We start from the raw sequence: 22495 nt of genomic DNA on the forward strand, positions 1-22495 counted from the left end.
GATCTCATCTCTAGATCTCAAACAGGATGAAACATTTCCTCTAGGTAAACCTCCCCACAATCCCTTACTCTCCGACTCAGAGCCTATTTCTTTGGGGCAACCACCCAATAAAATTCAAAATCCAGTCAGTGATCAAGGTTAACTATATTATTCATTGCCAGACATATACCAAGCATTTACTGTTCAGCTGTTTGACAGTCACGATTCTAGAAATGGAAGAAAAGTGATAATTATTCATATACTCTGCTTTCCAAGTATATGCAAAAGAGAAACATAAATAGATGAATGTTACACACTGGGTGAAGTACACTGGTAGAGATATGTTTTTTAAAAAGAGTTTCATGCTAAATCTGCCTGACAATGTGGAAGAAAGAGTGCAGAAAAACTGTAACAAGGGAAGAACATCCAAATGGAATCCTGAGAGATGAATAATATGCAGTATTACAAAGGACTGCAATATATAAAAAGCAGCCTGATCAATGCTGAAGTGTATATTTCTCAATAAATATTGTCTGAAAAGTACCTTTTTGAGCAATACACACACACACACACACACACACACACACACACACACACACACATATACACATATTTTTTTCCACTCACAAACTGCATCAAATACTGTTCAGATTTTTGAAGTATTATATTTAGAAAGAGTAAACTATAGGGTGAGTAGCTCAGTGGGTTAAGTGTCTGACTAGTGATTTCACCTTAGGTCATGATCTCATGGTTCATGAAACTGAGCACCATGTTGGGCTCTGTGCGGATGGCAGGGAGAGTGCTTGGGATTCTCTCTCTTCCCCTCTCTCTCTCTGCCCCTCCCCCAAGCATGCATGCACATGCTCTATCTCTCTCAAAAATAAACATTTTTCTAAAAAAAAAAAAGTATGTAAAATGATAAACATCATTGATTAAATCTATCCTGGCTGCACTGATATAAAAACTTCTATCAAAGCTTTTTTCTAAATTACCTAATCTAGAGTTAAATCAGAATTTGCTATTCCTGATTTTTCTTCTTTTAGTAACTTTGATATGCTATTTCAAAAAAAAAAAATCAGTTGTAAAACAAATTGCAAACTGGAGCTGTTAAAATTAAAAATAAAGAATTTAAGTGAAAATAGATATTTGCTAATAGATCAGTTATGCCTCATTAAGTAAATCTAAATTGCATTTATCCATTTATCTACTATGAAGGAAGAGATCTTATCTCTGAAAAATATAATACTTCTATTTAATCGCTTGTAGAAGAAAGAGAAGTGATGGTACTAGGAAAAAAAAGATATTTCCTTCTCCAGAAATATTTCTTTGCTAATTTATCTGTTATGACAGAATGCATTATTAAGGGGTCTTGTAGTTTTGTTTTTTTTTTTTAAATATAAAAGGTCTATTTTCTTCCCAATTTATACAATTTAAAATTTTTCTCATAGGGGCGCCTGCGTGGCTTAGTCGGTTAAGCGTCTGGCCTTCGGCTCAGGTCATGATCTCAAGGTTCATGAGTTCAAGCCCCGCGTCCAGGTCTGTGAAGACAGCTCAGAGCCTGGAGCCTGCTCTGGATTTTGTGTCCCCCTCTCTCTCTCTGTCCCTCCCCACTCACGCTCTGTCTCTCTCAAAATAAACATTAAAAAAAATTTTGTTATAAAGATTTGTCTGAATTTAGCCACATGATTACATAAAGTCTATTACTATTTGGGAGGGAGACCACAAAGTTTCTTCCCTGTGAAGTTAGTCTTTCTTCCCCCTTTTGCATACTGGTCTCTTTGGAAAGAAAGCACTATGTAAAGCCCTCACCAAAGGAGGAAATTATTTTCCATCCCTTTGAGGAGGAAGTGTTTACATTCATCATTTGCAATACTTCTGCATGGAAGCATTATACTCATAAATATTTCTTTTCTACATTATATTATAATCTAATGCCATCATATTTATTTTCTTGCCAAATTTATTCCAGCTGTGGTAATCAGGAGCTTTTTTCAATGCATTCCTGCCTTGCTTTGAAATACCTCATCATACCATATGGGGTATGTGTTTGTGTGTGTCTTACTATCATGATAATGTTTTTCTTAAAACTTTTTCCTGTTTTTCAGTGTTTTGGTTCTTTGGTTTTCCATGTAATTTTTAGAATCAGCTTTCAAGTGTCACGAAACTTCAGATTGGAATTGTTCTGAAATCTGAAAATCAATTTGGGGAGAATTGATATTTAAGTTATAATCCATGAGTTTTCTATAATTTATTTTGGCCTTTATGTCTTATAGCGGCCTCTTATTTTGGCCTCTAATGTCTTATAGTAAAGTTTATAATAGCTCAACAAATAGCACAATCATCTTTTGCTAGTTATATTTCTAGGTAGCTAAAGTTTTTGTGGAAATTATAAATCTTTTCTGTTTTAATTCCACTTTATCACTGTTACTGATTTATAACAAGAAACAACTGCAAAGGAAGATTGACTTCTGGCATGACAGTTGAGAAATTCTACTGACCTAGTCCTGGTGAAGCTGGTGAAAATCTCTATTTAAAAAAATGGCGGACACCTTGGAGGTTCAGTTGGTTGACTTTCCAACTCTTGATTTCAGCTCAGGTCATGATCCCAGGGTTGTGGGACTGAGTCCTGCATGGGGCTCTGTGCTGAGTATGAAGCATGCTCAAGATTCTCTCTCTCTCTCCCTCTGCCCCTCTCCCTTGCTTGTGTTCTTTCTCGAAAAGAAAAGAAAAGAAAAGAAAAAAGAAAAGAAAAGAAAAGAAAAGAAAAGAAAAGAAAAGAAAAGAAAAGAAAAAAGTAAGAAACCAGCATTTACAGCTTATGGAAAATCATCCCAAAGGAAAAAAAGCAAATGAAGAAACATTTAGGTAAATATGAAGAAAATCTACATAAATTTGATAAGAATTTTGAGAGTCTGTGGTATTTGAACCAAGACTGCTCCCTGCCTCCTCACTACTAGGTCCGTCTACGAGGCACATACTCCACTACCTCGCCACAACCTATTGCTGAGGCTAAATCTTGAGCAACTGTGGCTGACAAGTGAGGGTCCCTTATTTTCCCTGTTCTACTCATAGAGCAGCAGAGGCTTGGCCTTGGGTACAGTAAGCTAACAATACCAGGGCCTTACTGAATGGAAACAATAAGGCCTTTTCAGGGAAGAAAAAGAAAACTGGGGCCATGATCACCCTAACCCTAGCTCACAAAGCAATGATTCAAATCCAGAAGGGGCAAGAAAAGAGATCTTCAAGATGTTATCCCACCCTTCACTGAGTGCTCAGCCCCTAGATCTGGGGTTTCATTCTGTCCCTCAGAAAGAACTTTTCCATTGTGTCCAACCACAGATCCAAAGCACTGGCTCAGAGATTTTATCAGCGGACAGAAGTGGGTCAATCAACAGACACCTCTTAATCTCCTCACAAAGATCTGACCTCATTTGAAATTGACTCTGGATAAACTCAAAGCCAAAAGACACTCTTAAGAGCAGTGCATGATTGATGAAAAAGAATTGGGAATAGATTTAATTAATAAACTAAACTGTAGGCAGTCTAGTTTGAGAAGAGAATTGACAAACAAGGTTGTTGGGAGGAGCCCTACTGGGATCAGAATAAATACACATCACTGACGTCATAAATATTCTTTCATAAAAGCCATATTTTTACTGGGTTGGTTTGTAAAGGACTTTATGTCTCCAGAATATTGTTTAAAACTATTGTGCAATTAACAAAGCAATTAGTGGAATTTAACAGTTTGGTGTGTTCATGGAAACAAGAAAGAGATCCTTAGGAATAAACGGGAATTTCCCCAGCTGGATAAAGGGGCATCTATGAAAAACCGATAGCTAACCTCATACTTAACAGTGAGAGCCTAGATACTTTTTTCAGGATAGGGAACACAAAAAGGATGTCAACTATTACCAATTCTATTCAACACTGTACTAGATGTTCTAGTGAGGGCAATTAGGCCAAAGACAGAAATGAAAGCCATTCATATTGGAAAGACAGAAGTAATAGTAGCCAAATTCACAGTTACATAACCTTGTATATAGAAAATTATAAGTATTACAGTAAAAAACAACTATTAGAATAAACAAGTTCAGCAAATTTGCAGGATACAAGATCAATATACAAAAATCAATTGCATTCTATATACTTGCAAATCAATTTGCAATAACATGAAATAGAATAAAATACTGAGGAATATGTTGAACAAAAGAACAAAAAATTATCCTGTGAAAACTATAAAATCTTGTTGAAATAAATGAAAGAAAATCTAAGTAATTGGGAAAACATTCCATTTTCATTGATTAGAAGACTTAACATTGTTAACATGATAATATTCCTTAAGTTGATCTAAGGATTCAACAGTCCCTCTCAGAATACCAGGTGACATTTTTTTTTCCAGAAACTGACACGCTGATTTCAAAATTCATATGGAATTTCAAGGGATCCAGAATAGACAAAACAACCTTGAAATTGAAAAATAAAGTAGGAGGATTCACACTTCGTGATTCCAAAACTGACTACAAAACAATAATCATCAAGACAATTTGGTGTTTGCACAAAGACAGACATACAGATCAATGGAAGAGAAGTGATAGAACACAAGGAAACCTAAGCATCTATTTTTTTAACCTTTATTTTTTATTTAGAGACAGAGAGAGACAGAGAGAGACAGAGCATGAGCAGGGGAGGGGCCGAAAGACTGGGAGACACAGAATCCGAAGCAGGCTCCAGGCTCTGAGCTGTCAGCACAGAGCCTGCTGTGGGGCTCGAACTCACAAACCATGAGATCATGACCTGAGCTGAAGTCTGACACTTAAGGACTGAGTCACCCAGGCACCCCCCTAAGCATCTATTGTTAACTGATACTTGACAAGGTGGCAAGACCATTCAATGGTGAATGAACAGCGTCTTTAACAAATGTCTATCTGGGACAACTAGATATCCAAAGCCAAAAGAATGAAGTCATATGCTCACCTCTAACTGAATCTACACTGCATTCTGTTACTTATGGGTTTGTTTTTTTTTTTTTGGGGGGGGGGGAAGTGGGATTTTATGGCTAGTTTTATGACTAATCCATAGTCCTTCTTAAATTTATCAAATATGCATTAAAAATACATGCTCTTTAATTACTAACTTTAGGAATTCATATTTTATTAAATCCACCTTGTCAACTATGTTCTTTGATTATATATGGTATTTGTGGTGCCTCTGTGTATACGCTAATATCACCCCAGGGGTTAATTATATGTGAACATTATTTTCAAATCTCTTAATATATGCACTTATTTCTTAATTTTGTCATGTATTTCTATCAATTTTCATTTATATATCATGAATAGATGTTATAAGGTGCATAAAAGATAAACTACACAATTTTCATTTGGTTTATGTTTATGTGACATTTTGTTCATACTTTAAAAATAACACATATCCTTGTATTTATATTTAGCTACATTTAAAAAAATAATGCAAATGGACTTTAATTTTTTAAATGTTAATTTATTTGTTTTGAGCAAGGGAAGGAGGGAGAGAACAAGCAGGAGAGAGGCAGAGAGAGAGGCTAGAGAGAGAATGCCAAGCAGGCTCCAGAGTATCAGCACAGAGTCCCAGTAAGGGCTTGCTCTCACGAACTGAGATCCTGACCTGAGCTGAAACGAAGAGTCACTCAACCAACTGAGCCATTCAGGCACTCTGACAACTGGACTTTCTTTATCCGTCCATGCCAATTTAATAAATTTAAAATTCTATATATTTTCCTTTATTTTATATAGTAGTGCATATGAACTTTTTCTACACTCAAAATTTAAACTTCCTGTTTGTCTTACTTTTTTTTTCTTGTTTTTAACTGAGCTGTGTTTCTCATTTTATTTTAATTTAGAGAGAGAGAGAGAGAGAGAGAATGTGAGTGGGGGAGAGGGGCAGGAGAGAGAGAGAGAGAGAATGTGAGTGGGGGAGAGGGGCAGGAGAGAAAGAGAGAGAGAGAGAGAGAGAGAGATTCTTAAGTAGGTTCCATGTTCAGCATGGAGCCTGATCAGGGCTCCATCTCATGACCCTGGGATCACAACCTGAGCCAAAATTAATAAGAGTTGGAGACTCAAGCCAACTGAGCCACTCAGGCACTTCCTTAGTTTATTTTTTTTATATTCACTGCCTTGAAACATATATTCTGTTTATATTCTGTAGTTGTAAGGCATACTTAAACTGGATCAGTCAGGGTTCAGTGACTGAAACTGAAACCATCTGAAGTCTATTAAGGAGTGAAAGACATTCAGTACAAGAAGTCACTGCTTATAAAAATTATTGAAACAGTAGATAAATACTCTGCAGCAGCTGTGACTGGAATTCTTGTGAAAATAGTTTGTGCCATCGTGGGGTTGCTCTCCCAGGACCAGGAAGCCATGTATTAGGCTGTCACCACCACTCCTGCAATTACCCCTGGATATTCACGCATATGGAATAGTGAACCTAGCTACCAGCCAGCAGATGCAGAGAGAAATTGGCATTTCTGTATTCCCAAACTTTAGTTGATGCATCTTAGTGATAAAGCTCAATTTGTGTCAAGGACTCAAGTTGTGAAGAATCCAGAATATGTAGTTTCTAGATTTTCATCCTCTATGTGATGAGAAATTTACTAGAAGCAGACTGAAAGGAAAAGAGTCAAATCGATCATATCCTCTAAAGCCAATTTAATTACTTAGTATCCAATGAGTCTTGGAACTCAATCTTAAAAAAAAAGCAACATTATCTTGCAAAATATAATTTAAATCTTGCTATTACAAAAGAAAACACATTTGCTCTGTCTCCACAAAGATAGGCTAAAGCCTTCTCAGTCACTCTACTTGTCTTGTTTCAACAGTAACATTTACATTCAACAGTCACATTCTAAACATGAAATGCTGATGGGTTCTCTAACTCATGGGAACTTGGTAACATCATTTTCTACCTGGACCCAATAATATACCAACAATTGACTCCCACTTTTTCTCTTTTGCCAAAGAAGTCTGAGCTTTATTGGACTATTTCTTGTTTTTCAATGAGATTGTCCTCAGGACCAAGTTTGCCATTTTTCCAGCAATGTAATATTACCTGGATATACCTTAGAAAAAAAGTGTCAGGCAAGATACTGGGACTAGAAATAAATGTAACTTCTTTCTATTATTTAAGGTTAACCACCAGTGATATGTGTGTGTATTAGTACAAAATGCTTAATATATCAAAAAGTCATTTCTTTGACTTACAGCTCTTTATTTTTATGCTTCACTGCATTTTGCACTGAAATGAACTTGTTTCAGACATTGAAGAAAAGAGTGAAATCAACACTTTGACTTAATACTGATCTCTACTGTGACGATCGTGGCCACTTACTACTTCGGTATCCGCAAGTCCAATGGTGATGTGACTCATTCTGTCCACTGAGACGCACATAACTTTCTAGTAGAAAGTTTTTAGAAAGTGTTTATTTCTCTTCCCTTCGCCACCTAAACAGGATATACGTGGATGGTACTGTACTGTTTTCTCTATCTTTCTGTATTGAAACTGAGTGTGTTTTTTCTGGAGCAGAAAGCAATCATCTTGTGAACAAAAAGTAACAAGAATGGGGAATAAAGCCATCACATTTTGTATGGGGGAGAATACAGTGAAAGAGAAAGGCAGGCATGTTTGATCAGCTGAATTGATGCAAGCTACATTTACTTCTTGGCTTGGCATTACGTGAGGAAAAAATCCGACTTATTTTTTAAGCTACTACAAGCTGGATTTTCTGTTACTTGAGTCAGAACACACATTCTTAGCTGAACCAAAGCCTTAATAAATTGGCTTAGTAGATCTGCATATGTAAATGTTTATTTACAGCTTTTAAGAACTTTTCCATAAAAGCCAATGATGAATTTGCATTTTAGAATCAGCATCCACATTCACTCAATAAACTATGAATAGGTACATGTTCAATATTCCTACCTTCTATAATGGATTGCTAGATACTGATATGAGATGCTTCTACATGTAAGTTTCAAGAATTCCTCTGGAAAGTTTTTGCTATTGGTTAAAGTTGCATTATTACTTTTTTCATAAGTTATACAGTTATATCTCCTTAATTTTGCTTGCTGAATTTAGTAAAATGTGTAACTTATTTAAGACAAATAAAAAACTTTAAGTAAAAAAAACTATCTTTCATAAGGTTAAAAGCCATATATATATATATATATATATATACACACACACACACACACACACACACACACACACACACACACATACAAGTTTTTTCAACATAAAAAAAGACAGACACATTGTGGAGAAATTTATATGTAAGACATTGAATGAATCATTTTAATGAGATGAGACATTAGGAGACTTTTTGTGGGTTGAACGTCTCTCCTAAAAATATATGTTGAAATTCTGATGCCTAGTACCTAAGAATGTAACTTTATTTGGAAAAGAGGGTAATTGTAAACAAAATTAGTTAAGATGAGGTCGTACTGGAATATGGTGAGCCTTTAATCCAATATTATTGCCGTCTTTATGAGAGGAGAAGAGGCACAGAGAAGAAAATGCATGTGACCACAAGGAGATGCACAAAGGGAAGACAGCCATATGAAGAGGGAGGTGGAGTTATGGTGCCATAAGTCAAGGAACGCCTGGGGCTACAGGAAGACAAAGAGGCAAAAAAGGATCCCCCTCTAGAAGTATAGGAAGGAACATCGCCCTACCAATACCTTGATTTTAGACTTCCACCCTCCAAATCCATGAGAAAATAAATGTTTGCTTTTTCAAGGCATTCATTTTGTAGTATTTTACGACAGCAGCCCAAGAAAACTCAAGATCTTAGAAGGGACGTTGTACATTCTGCCTGCTAATGATTGGGAACCAGTGGGATGAGTGTGGCAGGTAGCCACCAAGATGCCCCAAGGGACCCTCACCTCATAATAAATTCACCTTCGTATGGTCTCACCGTTTGAATGTGGGCCAGATTTAGTGACATGCTTCTAACAAATGTACTATATAAATGATAGGATGTCAACTCCAAAGTTAGATTACAAAAGACTGAAGTTTCAACTTGGACTTCTCTCTCTTCTCTCTCCCTCATTCTCTCAGACCTCTCACCATAGGAGAATCCAGCTGACATTTTGTGAGATGACCCTGTGGAGAGGCTAAAGCCAGACAATAACCACGTGAGAAGAGAGGGTCTGACAGTGATTCCATTCAAGTTGAGCTTTCATATGAGTTCACAGTCCTCAACAGTAGCTTGACCTCAACTTTCGAAAAGTCTTCACCTAGAGGCACAAAGATCCTCAATACCCAGAATCTTGACTCAGAAACTAGGAATTCACAATCGACTGTTGTTTTAAATCACAAAATTTTGGGCACATTTGTTAGACGGTAATAGATAAGTAACACAAACGATGACCAGAAATTGAACTAAAAGATGATTTCTGTTATATACCAGAAGCAGGTCTGTTATACTGGCCCTTCTTCACCCCATTGGTGAAAAAGAGATTACAACTCTAAGGCTATAAGCATGAAGGAATATCATAGGCCACACTGGGGAAATGAGATCAACAACAGCTTAATACTTACAGCCTGAAAGAGGCTCATCTCAGAGGCCGCATGTAGCAGACCACAAAACAGAACAAAAACACAAAAACAAACAAACAAAAAACAACAAACCCACAAATCCAGCTCAAGAGGGCTGGAGAGAAAAAGAAAGGCTCCCTCCAGGTAAGAAGCTTGCTGAAAGAGCACTCCGGGCAGGAAGATGATCTCAAGGTGAGTGTAGACCCTCACAGGTACAACGTGGAGCGTGCACTCCTGCCAGTCACCGAACTGAGGTTCCACATCCCAGATAGGGTCTGGGGAACGTGAACCAGCTTTCCTTTATCATGAGCCCCCCATCCCTACCCATGGCAGATGGATGGCTCGAAAGGATTTTTAACCCTTTTCTCTGGGAGGCACTAGTTATCTGAATGGGGTGGCTGAGAGGCTCATGACTGTCAAGATGCTACCTCTGAACGGCTGCTCACCAGATGCCCCGTGGTGCTTGCAGCCTATGTGGATGGAACACCCTTGTCTGCAGTGGCCTGCTTTGGAGTACAACTGCCCAGCCCAGCCCTTCCCATGCTCACATGCAGGTCTCTGCCAGGGGTGCAGGAGAGCAGCCCTCATTTTATAAGGGAGCCAGAGGAAAGTCCTGGCAGGGCTAGCACACCTCACCAGGGGGTGGAAGATGGGCTGCTGAGAAGTCATGCTGGAATGACGGCAGAAAGACAGACTATAGCTCAGCCAAGTCTCCACACCTCCATTCATGTGCCACTGTCCCATCGGACTCCCACCTGATTTCACTTCCGAAACACAAATGCCAGGGCACCTGGGTGGCTCAGGCAGTTAAGCGTCTGACTTCGGCTCAGGTCACGATCTCACGGTTTGTGGGTTTGAGCCCCGTGTCAGCTCAGAGCCTGGAGCCTGCCTCAGATTCTGTGTCTCCCTTTCTCTCTACCCCTCCCCTGCTCATGCATTCTCTCTCTCTCTCTCTCTCAAAAATAAATAAACATTAAAAAAATTAAAAATAAATAAACATTAAGAAACTAATAATAAACAAACAAACAAACAAACAAACACAAATGCAAATCTCAAGATGTCAAGGGCAGAGCATTAAACGCAAGCCTGGGCTCTGTGAAATGTCACTGGTAGCACAGCCATGAAGGTGGCCCTGACCAAATGTCAATAACCATGGGTCCAATTCACAGTATTACACAGTGCAGGAGGAGGACAAGGAGCAATCTGTTCATGGAGTAGGCGAGGTGATGGCTCCAGGAAAATCAATAAGAAAAAGGGAAGTTCAGTCAGATAACAAGATAACAGGCAAAAGAATAACGCCTTTCTATATTTTGGCCTCAGGGATGCCAGACTTTACCTTCTGAACCACCAAGTCAGCAAAGGCCACTGCCAGTAGCAGGAAAGAGAGTCTTTATGTGAAAATCTAAAGTGTTTGTTTACTGTGGGTCACACCCAGATTGAGAGAGGTCATTGTAATTGTATATATGTCACAAAGCATTTGTGAATGATGTAAGAATAGGATTGAGAAGAATGTGTAAGCACCATCTTGCAGTAAGTTTTGGTGAGTTAATGTTCCTTATAAATCCAGACAGCCTTGTATTTTAGACTGCCAAAGTGTTTCTGAGTGTCTTAGAGGTGCATATTATTGATGACAGACAGGAACATGATCACTATATCCAACTGCAATATGTTTTCAAATTTTTGTTTTAGTAGTACCCTGTGATCCAAATAGCACCATAAAATCTTCCACCCCAAAAAAACACTAGCAAAGTAATGGCATGAAAAATGATAAAAAATCAGTTTATACTATTATATTTACCTCAATTCAAAGATGCTCACTTTCAGAGATCTTACATTCCAGTAACCTCTCGATATCTTGTGACTCAAAGAAAAGAGCTATGGTCACTTATGGTTTTAGATAAGTCCAGGTACTTCTGTGATCTTGGTATTGTTAATTTTGCAGAACTATTTGGCATAAAGTATAGTTATTATTTAATCACTTACTTGCACATTCCAGAAATTGTTTAGCGTCTACGACACTTTAGGCACTGGAGACGGAATCAGTGATCAAAACAAAGGTCCTGCTCTGATCAGTAATACGGCCTTATGGGTATAAACAGATAACACATCTTAAAAAAGTAAATACGTAAATTGCCACGTTAGATGGTAAAATGTTTTGAAAAGAAATAAAGCAAAATTAGTGGGGGCTGAACAGGTCGGGGATTATTACTCTCATTTTTGGTGTTCAGTGAATGTCTCACCAAATGGGTGGTACACGAGCAAAGATCAGACAGCAGCTGGGGACCACTCCAGGAGGTGGGAAATGAGTTTTCTAGTAGGGAAAACCACAAGAGGTCAAGTCTTGTGGGAAGAACATGCCTGCTTGTGTGAACAGCAGCCAGGCAGCCAGTGTGGCAGATGATACCTAAGAAGGAAAGTGGAGGGAGAAGAAGAAAGTGGAGAGGTTAGCAGGTCCTATCATGGAGGGCTCTGTCCCCTGTGGTAGAGTTAGACTTTGACAGGAGTGCTGTGGGAAGCAAGGCACTGGGGAGTTATGGGAGGGAGAGTAACGTCATGTGACTCCTGCTTCAGAAAGAATTCCGGCGATTGTGTTAGTAACAGACTAAAGCATGGTAAAGGCAAAAACTAGAACAATAAGAAAGCATATCCATTTGCTTGCCTGACTTCAGGCAAGTAGTCTCTAAAGAGCAAATATGAATTAGGGGACCACTTTGGCAGATGTCTTGAGAACTGGTCCGATGCTGGATACATATTAAGGGAACTGCAGATAACCTTGATAAGGAAATACATGTCAGGTGTGAACAGAAGGGAGGAGTCAAGTGTAATTAAAAGATGTTTGGGTTGAAATAATGAAGATCAGAGTCATCAATTAAGGAGCAGCTAAGAACAAGTTAGCAGAGATTAGGCACAATTCAGATTTCAGTTTGGGGAATGTTAAGCTTGAAATACATCTCTGTTTTACAGGAAGAGATCTGGTAGGCAGCTGAATATGAATCAGCTAGGTTTACAGGAGAAGTCTGAGATTTGCATAAACATTTTACAATCATCAGCCTAGAAATGAGACTGGAAGAAAGCACTTAGGGACTTTCTATAAATAGAAGAGAAGCCACCTGAGGATTTGACAAAGACCACTGCGATACAAAGAGGAGGAATCGCCAGAGAAGAGGGAAAACAAGTACATATCTGTAGGAAGAAAGGGAGATAAGCAAGAACACATGGTATCAGAAATAAGCAAACAAACACAGCATCCCAAGACACACAAAAGACTTAATTAACTTGTTCAATTATAGGTTATAATAAAGAAAGAGAGGGGTGCCTGGATGGCTCAGTCGGTTGGGTGTCTGACTTCAGCTCAGGTCATAACCTCGCAGTTTGTGGGTTCGAGCCCTACATCGGGCTCTGTGCTGGCAGCTCAGAACCTGGAGCCTGCTTTGGATTCTGTGTTTCCCCCTCTCTCTACCCCTCCCTGGCTTGTGTTCTGTCACTCTCTCTCTCCCTCAAAAATAAATAAACATTAAAAAAAAAAAGAGAGAGACAAAGAACGAGCCACTGAATTGAGTATCCAAAATGGTACATAAGGGTTGTTTGTGTATCATATTGGAAAGAAAAGCATAAATGAAGTGGTTTAAATGGGAAAGGAGATTTGGAGATCTTGATCCTGAACTTTTTTGATAGGTTTTGCTTCACAAGTGAGAAAAGAAATAGGTCAATAGCTAAAAGGAAATTTTGAGATATTGTCTATTTAATAATGACCCTCAAAGATATATACAAAACATAGAATTATGTTTTTAATCTCCAAAACATACAATTATGTTACTTTACATGGCAAAGGAATTTTGCAGATGTGGTTAAATTAAGGAGGCTGATGGGGCGCCTGGGTGGCTCAGTCGGTTGAGCGTCCGACTTCGGCTCAGGTCACGATCTCGCGGTCTGTGAGTTCGAGCCCCGCGTCAGGCTCTGGGCTGATGGCTCAGAGGCTGGAGCCTGCTTCCGATTCTGGGTCTCCCTCTCTCTCTGCCCCTCCCCGGTTCATGCTCTCTCTCTGTCTCAAAAATAAATAAATGTTAAAAAAAAAAATTTAAATTAAGGAGGCTGAGATGGGGAGATTATCCCAGATTATCCAGATGGGCCTAATGTAATCAATCACAATCATCTTTAGAAGAAGAAGTCAGGAGGGTCAGATAAAGAATGAAGAAAACTCTGTACCCTAGAAAATGCAAGAAAATGGATTCCCTTAGCCCCTCTATAAGGAACAGATCCCTATGATATCATGAATTTAGGCCAATGAAACTAATTTCAGATTTCTGATGTCCAAAACTATAGATAATAGGTAGATAATGCATTTGTATTGTTTTAAGCCACTAAATTTGTGGTATTTTGTTACAGCTGCAAAAACAAACTAATGTAGGTTTCAAAGAAATTTTATATAAACCTTTTATATTTTGAAATAAATCACATATTTAGTAACATGTATACCACTTTCTAGAAAATATTTTAAAGTAAATACGTGTGTTATTTCAAATCACATGGTTTAAAGATATGGAAAATTTCTAGTAACTTACAACTCCTCATCTGCTTCTTGCCCATCAAAATGACATTACTCTTAGAGGCATCACTACTAGGAAGTTTGCAATAATGCTTCAATAATTTCCTTTACAGATTTATAATAAAAGAATATTTTATAATATAGTTGAAATTGCTGTTTGAACATTACAGAAATGGAAGCATCATTTTGTTTCTGACCTTGCACTTAACAAAATTTTTAAAAAATATATTTATATTAGGGATGACTGGGTGGCTCAATTGGTTAAGCATCTGACTTCAGCTCAAGTCATGTTCTCAGAGTTCATGGGTTCGAGCCCCACATTGGGCTCTGTGCTGACAGCTCAGAGCCTGGAGCCTGCTTCGGATACTGTGTCTCCCTCTCTCTCTCTGCCCCTCCCCTGCTCACGTGCTCTCTCTCTCTCTCTCTCTCTCTCTCTCTCTCTTAAAAATACATAAACATTAAAAAAAATAAAAAAATATATACTTATATTCTTGCATGTAGAAAATCATACATTTTCACTAACATGAGATTCCACTGTATAAATATACCTCAATTATATGCTTATGAATATTTACTTATTTTCTACTTATCACAAGGTGTAGTTACACATTTCTACAGGTTAAATACAAAGAAATATAATCTATGGGCCATAGTCTACATGTATATTCATTTTTATTGAAAATTATGAAATATAAACACCTTGAAACACATTGCCATCAGCAGGGTATTAAAGTTTTCTCTTCTTGGCATTCAGACCATCATTTGGTACTACCTAACATCCCAGTTTTTGTTTTTCTTGTTAAAAAAAAAATTTTGCCTATTTTTTGGGAACGTACTCTTTGTAGCTTTTTGCATTCCCATAATTACTAATGAAGTGAGAGCTAATATTTACATATTTTTGAACACTTAGATTCCTTCTGTTTACATTATTTTTTAAAATTTATTTATCGACACGATGGAGAGCTTTTAGTTTTCTAGAAACAAACAGGGCATTTTGCCCCTTTAGTAATATTTTATTTTAATTTTCTTTCAGAGAGAGAGAGAGAGAGAGAGAATGCAAGCAGGGGAGAGGGGCACAAGGAGGGAGAGGGAATCCCAAGCAGGCTCCATGCTCATCATGGAGCTGACTTGGGGCTCGATCCCATGACCCTGGGATCATCGCCTGAGCTGAAATCAAGAGTTGGATTCTCAACCAACTGAGCCACCCAGGTGACCCTTTAATAATATTTTTTAACCATTAGAAATCCAGAACTTTCAAAACAGGACTGGTGTAAAAAAAAAAAAAAAAAAAAAAGTGATAACCCCATGCTAATATATTCAAGGTATGTTAAGACATACTACCAGGTTCTATGAATTCCTGACCTGAAGAGGCAAAGTGGGTAATATCATCTCATGACATGGGCTTGAAATCTGGTGATTTTAAGTGGGAGAGACAGGCTATCGTATGTAGTTATAATGAAGAGCAAATAATTCACCTATTGACCTCCATACCCAGTGATTTGCAAAGAATTTGAAAGGAACAGCCACAGATAACTGCAGGCGCAGAAGCAACATCCTTAGAGAAGAGTCAGGTTTCACTTAGGTCAAGAATATGGAAGGAATAATAATAATATTATTATTAGTGATGACATGTGAGTTCCAGAAAGTTAACAGGGAAAGCTTTCATCTTTGGAGAGAGATGGAATATGGGTTTGTGCTAGTGCAATGCCAGGATGGATGTAAGAGCATGAGAAATTGAGATTTTAAATAAAGCCCAGGATTTGGGGCTTTTTTGTGCTTATGATACAAATATGTAAAAAGGCATGGTGAGATGATTCCTGGTCTCTTGAGATTATTTTGCTGAGACTTTGAGTATTAGTGTGGAGGAAAATTTCCAGGAGCAAGGAGAATGCTGTGAATCCCTCCTTCCCTGCTAATAGCAACAAGAGAGCCAGGGACGGGATAGGATTATGAGGACAACACAAGAGTTAACCCCCCCCCCACCCCTACTTCTTTATTCCTATTCTTGAATAAAGAAGTTACAAATTGAGTCTTAAGTGGAACACATTTACATAAAAGAACTGTTGATAAGAAATAATATTACAAAAAGAGATTTTTCTATAAATGGTTAAATTGGAGAAGATAACGAAAACACCCTTGATGAAATTCTGTTTACTAGATAGATATGATCAGGGAACCAACCCAAGAAACACTGCCTCAGGTTTAGATTATTTTGAAGGTGCAACCAGTCCAAATGTCTTTTAACCAATCACCCCATGTCACTGTAAATCAAGCTAGTCTGGAGGACGGTTCTCTAATGTTGACTTTTTGGCAAGAGAAATAATGCACTGCAGGAAAGAATCAGGTAACTAATGCATGTTTTCTCAGGGTTAACAAAGCGTGTAGTAGAATGTCTTGCTTTGTGTCACTGTGTCTTTGGTGTATGATGTGGAAAAAAAAAGAAAATCATACTAATACTATATGTAATTATTTTTAAAGGTTGTATCTAAACAGGAATACTGATGGAAATCTTTACACACACACACACACACACACACACACACACACACACATTGTAATAGACACTAAAGACTTGATTTGGGTGGAATCTAACAAATCTGACGAAGACACCAGCAAGGCTATCTCTTTAGCACTTCTTGACTTTCAGGTAAGAAATAAAATTCTACTGTTTTATAGATGTTCCACCCACTTAGAAGACTCAGGCAGCAGGGGTGCAATAGATTTTGGTCCTGGAGAACAAGATGGGGCAAACATGAATTCTCGACATTGGTGCTTAAGTTAATTTAGAATTGGACTTTTCTGTTGATTTCTTTACTTTTGCTGTCTTTTGTTTTCTCTGTCTTTCTTGGTCTCAACCACACTTTACACATACACACATATGCACACAAACACACACACAACTCATCACACTTTGTGTTACCGTTCTCAATACAAATGCTTAATGTATTTGGGTGCTAAACTAGGTAAAGTTATAGAAATCTGTATGACCAAGGATGCTTAACAAGCCTGTAAGTTGAATTTGTTTAAGCATCCTTGGTCATACAGATTTGACCACAAGTATTCTGGTTTTCCAAAACTTCCAAAAAATAAATTTTCTTTTATATCTCTTGTTTATATTTCTTGTTTAATTTGTATAAAGTTCCAGCAATTTTCCTTTTGATTTTACTCTGTCAGTGAGCTATGACTCCTTCAGTAGCATCCATTGTATGTCAAATCAGCGGTCAATGACAAAGACAGCTAACAGAGAAAAATTGATCAAAATATGTGAAATCTTAGGATCTAATTTGGTTATTTTTTTAAATCAAACAGGGTATTAACTCTAAGCCTTTATGAACATAGAAGACTGTAAAACCACTCTCCTATACTCCAGATAATGATCAAGTGGAATGTGAGGGGTGTTAAATTTAACCTTTAATATAAAAATATATGAATGTCACATATTTTGTGTGGTTTAAGAAACCAGAAGCAACAGCATTACCTAAAAGCCACCAAAATGTGTTTCAGGGAAACAAAAGCATAAGCATTACCTAGGAATTTGCTAGAAATGCAGTCTTGGGTTCCAACCCATTCCTACTAAATCAGATCTGCATTTTAATAAGATTCCCAGGTGATTTGTTTTCACATTAAAGTTTGAGAACAGCTGTCATAGAAGATGCAGAACACCTGAGTTGCACTGGAGAGAAGCAAATGGAATATTTGAATGATATTTTATAAGTATATAGTATATTCAGTTTCTTTCATTTTTAATAAAAATGAACAGTTGCTTTTTTTTTCCTGTCAAGATCATATCCCTGAGAAACCATGATACTATTGACCTCATACTACAAAATAATTTACAAAAGTGTCTAAGGAAAATGTGACTCAGTTTGTTCCTTTAACCATTCAGCCATATACATGTTAACCAAACTGCCTTCCTTCTTATGAATAGAAAATGGCAATCAAGATAAATTGTCACTTCTTCTAAAGGAACAGTAAAAAAAGTTTCTTGAAAGTCTGATACTTGGAAGATGACTGTATTTTCTAGGTCCTCAAAATCTTTCTTGTTGTAATAACTCACCACACTGTATTCATTTATTTTTTACTACAATGTGTTCAAATGCCAGAAAGATTTAATTTAATCCCCTAAATACTTAGTGTACAACCTGAGAGGAATCAAGATCCAGATAAAATGTACAGTTGTTATCTTGAAAATAATGATTTTTATGGTAAAGTATATTATATATATTTACATATAATATATATATGAGGCAATAATATTTATTTCACTTAATTTGTTTATTTCACTTATAGTATGACCTATTAGGTAAGAGTACTAAATTTCACTGATTTGACGAATACAGTTTTGATTTTTCATTACCAGTTATATTAAACAGATAATGGAAGTGGAGTATAAATATAAATATAGCTATAATAGGCTCTCTTTAAGATTTTAATGGTCCTTATCTAATTATCCATTTACATATCTTCCTTATTTATAATCACACATCTGTAATTTATGCGAATTTTCTCATAAGCCAATATAACACCAACCTCACAGTTTTATCAGGCCTTCCTAAACATTTGATGATCACTTAATTCAACATCCCTGCGGTACCCAGGACTTATCACTTAGATCAAGAAGACATGTTCACTTTATACCACTGATGAAATTTCAGACTAACAGAGTTTTGCCACATAGTGAGAAATAAAAGTGATAATTTCTAAATTTAGGTGACAGTATAAACCTAGGTTGGGGTTGGCAAGATCCCAGCATAGAAGGCTATTTGTCACAATAATTGGTAAAGTTAGGAGAAAAAGTTCTCTGTACTATTAAAAACAAAAACAAAAGCAAAGCAACAAAAATATCTAGCAGGCTTTGCAATGAATTTCTTGATATCTTCATCTGGGATCTTCTCTGAAAGCTGTGTTTCACATTCCCTTAAGTGTCTACATTATCACTTAACTCCAATATGCTTAATTTTATATTCTTGAACTTACGTCTGAATGATAATCAGTAAGAATTAGAAAAAATGACATTTACGTTCCACATTTAAAAAAAAAATAATTATTTGCAGATACTTTTCAGATAACAGAAATATCTATAGCTGGAGTTTAAAAATATATCTTTTGTTCATGTGCCCTAGAAGCCAATTAGAATTATCACAATGACTTAGAAACAATAAGACATTGAATTGTAGTTACACAGTAGGCATATTTCTCTTCTAAAGTTTAAGTTAAATACATTTATTACAGGGATTTACTTATTCATGTTCCATCTTATATTCTTGAAAAATGTAAAATGTAGATTCAGAAAAAAATCCAATAGAATTCTGACTCATGAACCAACCTACAGTTTACAAACATCTTAATTTCAATGAGCTGGCTTAATAAGTTAAAACAGAGTTAAAATTTAATTATTTACAAACGTTGCTAGATGGCAGTTGTTAAAGATCCCTTAACATTCTCTCAGTAGGATTTTTTTTAAGTTGTTTATATTTTGGAAGAAACAGTCATTAACTAAATATGTGCTTATATATTTGAGAGGAAAAACTTACACATAGAACAAAGCTATTATGCATTAAATAATTTATTCTTATCAATTTATGTGAACTAATGTAGATGGTTTTGTTGGTTTATTTATGTATTTCTGTAATCTAAATGAAGACTGGACTATTTGTCTTCTGAAACTCTCGTCTGAATAAGGAACGGTCACAGACACCTATATAATAGCTGTGTGATTTTACTTCACACCCAGCATGTACCTACACAGACTGGAAGCAAGGGTTTTGACAGGGTAAATGGAGGAATATCTTTCTGAGAAACAGGAAAATCGATTATCTGTATTCAGCAGAAGCATCCTGCTGGTCTCAGCTGTCCAAAGCTGAGGCATCAGTTTCCTCATTGATACACAGTGGTTACTCCATTTACTCTTCTAAAAAGTGCTCCCTCTAGATAACAATGAAAGAAAGATAACAAGTATCAATATTGTAGGCAGTCTCCTGTACAAGCTCTCTGGTAAACAGAAGACAAATAAAAAAAAAAAGATCAAACTTTTCTGGAGTTCAGTGTTTGTGTAGAATGAGTTCAAGATGATACAGCATAACTGTATTTGCTCTATCTACGAAAATTTCCTGAGTACAACTTTAAGTACATTGTTTTCTTTATTTCTGACACAGTTCACATAAAATCTGAGCCTAGCATTCTAGTTTCCTCTTTCCTTTTTCCTACACAGAGAGGTGTAACACAGGATATTACGAAGGCTGTACAATATTAACATAATTTCTACTTCAGTTTTAATAGAGGAAACAATGTCATGTAGAAAATCTTTGGGGATATTTCTAGAGGGAAATAAGAACATGCATATCAATTTTGACCCAGGTTTGCCACCATATCCCTACCCACAGAATAAATATTTATACAGCCACTATTAGAAGATAACATATAAAGAAGGTATCTCTAACTACTTCTATATCTCCATTTGAAATCCCAGCCCATTCTATCTTCTCATTATTCTGTTGGGACTATGCATGTTATACTCGCTCATCCCAGCTTTATTTGCAATGCCTCTTATCGCTTGCCAAGAATAGCTCTGATTTCTGCACACCTTCCTATTCGGGCAAGACATTAAAGGTTCTTATCATTTCCATTTCAAAGTGATTTTAGGAAAGTAGAAGAACTCAGGGTTGAGCTCTTAACAGGATGATACCCTTTGAAATAGCCATTCCAATATTGTCCTTGAAATAACATCTGTAGCTTGCCATCGATGTTTTCTTTTCCCAATTCTGCTATGGCTTTTTCACCTGTTAAATCATATGAAAAATAACTGATTTTTTTTCTAGAATATGTCTCTTAAGCTAACTGAAGAGCTGTCTTAATATTTTCTTCAGGCATGCATAAATGTTATATAAAACAAACCATCATTACTGGCTCACATTACTTAAAGTAAACAAGATAGGCAAATTAACTTCGTAGTTCAGACGCTGGCTTCATTTGATTTTTTAAATCACAAAAAAAATATTTCACAATTTTGTGTTACTTTATTCTTCAATATCAAATCTACAAATGTGGATTTATGGAGTCCCTGCACTGGAATTCATTTTGGTGGATTTCATTTTCAATATCAAATGGTGTTATGGGCTAAAGGATCACCATATTGTACTTGTTAGAAATTAGTGCATTAAAAAAACATTAATTTTTAGCAATTCTATTATTACTCGACAAAACACTAAATCTGATTCTTTTTTTTTTTAAGTATGCTTCACATCTAGCTCAGAGTCCAATGTGGGGCTTGAACTCACAACTCTGAGACGATGAGTAGAGCTGAGATCTAGAGTTGGATGCTTAACTACCTGAGCCACCCAAGCACCGCCTCACATTTTCAAATAAAAAACTTAGGTCTAGATTCTTCCTTCAATTTGGTATTGGATTAATAATATACGAGAAACTTTTGGAAACAATTCTTTATTCAACATATGAATCTCTCAAAAAGAATTTATTAAGAGGTCTATGTGCATTATCTTTTGCTAGATGATTAACAAACAAGAAAAATAAAAAAAAAATACTATTTCAACTGGAAAAAGACAATATTTATTGTGTTCATCAAATTCATTCTCCTTTTCTTACTTAGAGATAAAATCCCTGGTATTTAGTATGACACCTAGCCATGTGTGGAAGAGTATTTTCCAGCCTTCCCAGCAGTAGAGGTAAATGGATTTGACAGGAGGAATTACTATCATTGTCACATAATGAAAGCATCTATATGTAAAAATGACATTGTCAGTGGCCTGGGGGAGGTGAAGGGTGGAAGACAACAGAAAGAAGAAGCCAAGACTGTAGATATAGGAAAAATTCCCAGTGTTTGAATTAAAATGATCAACCTATTAAAACATTTCTAAGAACAATGGTCAACTAGTAAAAGGAAAAAACAAAAAGACAAAAAGCAATAACAACAACTGAAAAGAGGAACTAAATAACTGGGAAGACTGGAGCAAGTGGATGCAGCAGATTTTTGTCATTTATGCTTTGTGAGGTTAAGGTAATATTACACAAAGTTAAGACTCCACGAGGTAATCAACAAAATAAATGCAATATTAATAAAATCCAGAAACTTTCTTGCACAATTAGATGAAACTGGTAACGTTCACATATTTATAAACATATATTTATACCATTTACAGATCTTTAAACGTGTATATGTGTTATTCTATACAAAAGATTTTGAATATGAATCAGGCTTCAAAAACAAAGACTCAGGGAAAGTCTTTCACTAGTAGTTAAGAAGACATTACTATGTCATACTAATAAGAATAATGTGGCATTCTCACAAGAACAGACAAATGGACCGCTGATGCAACCTGGGAAAATTCAGAGATAGAGTCAATATCTTTTGAATTAGGTAGCATGAATAAAGGGAGAAAA

This window comes from Panthera pardus, unplaced genomic scaffold (genome assembly GCF_024362965.1).
Source record: "Panthera pardus isolate Hobbes unplaced genomic scaffold, ASM2436296v1 HiC_scaffold_13, whole genome shotgun sequence".
NCBI classification, from domain to species: Eukaryota; Metazoa; Chordata; class Mammalia; order Carnivora; family Felidae; genus Panthera; species Panthera pardus.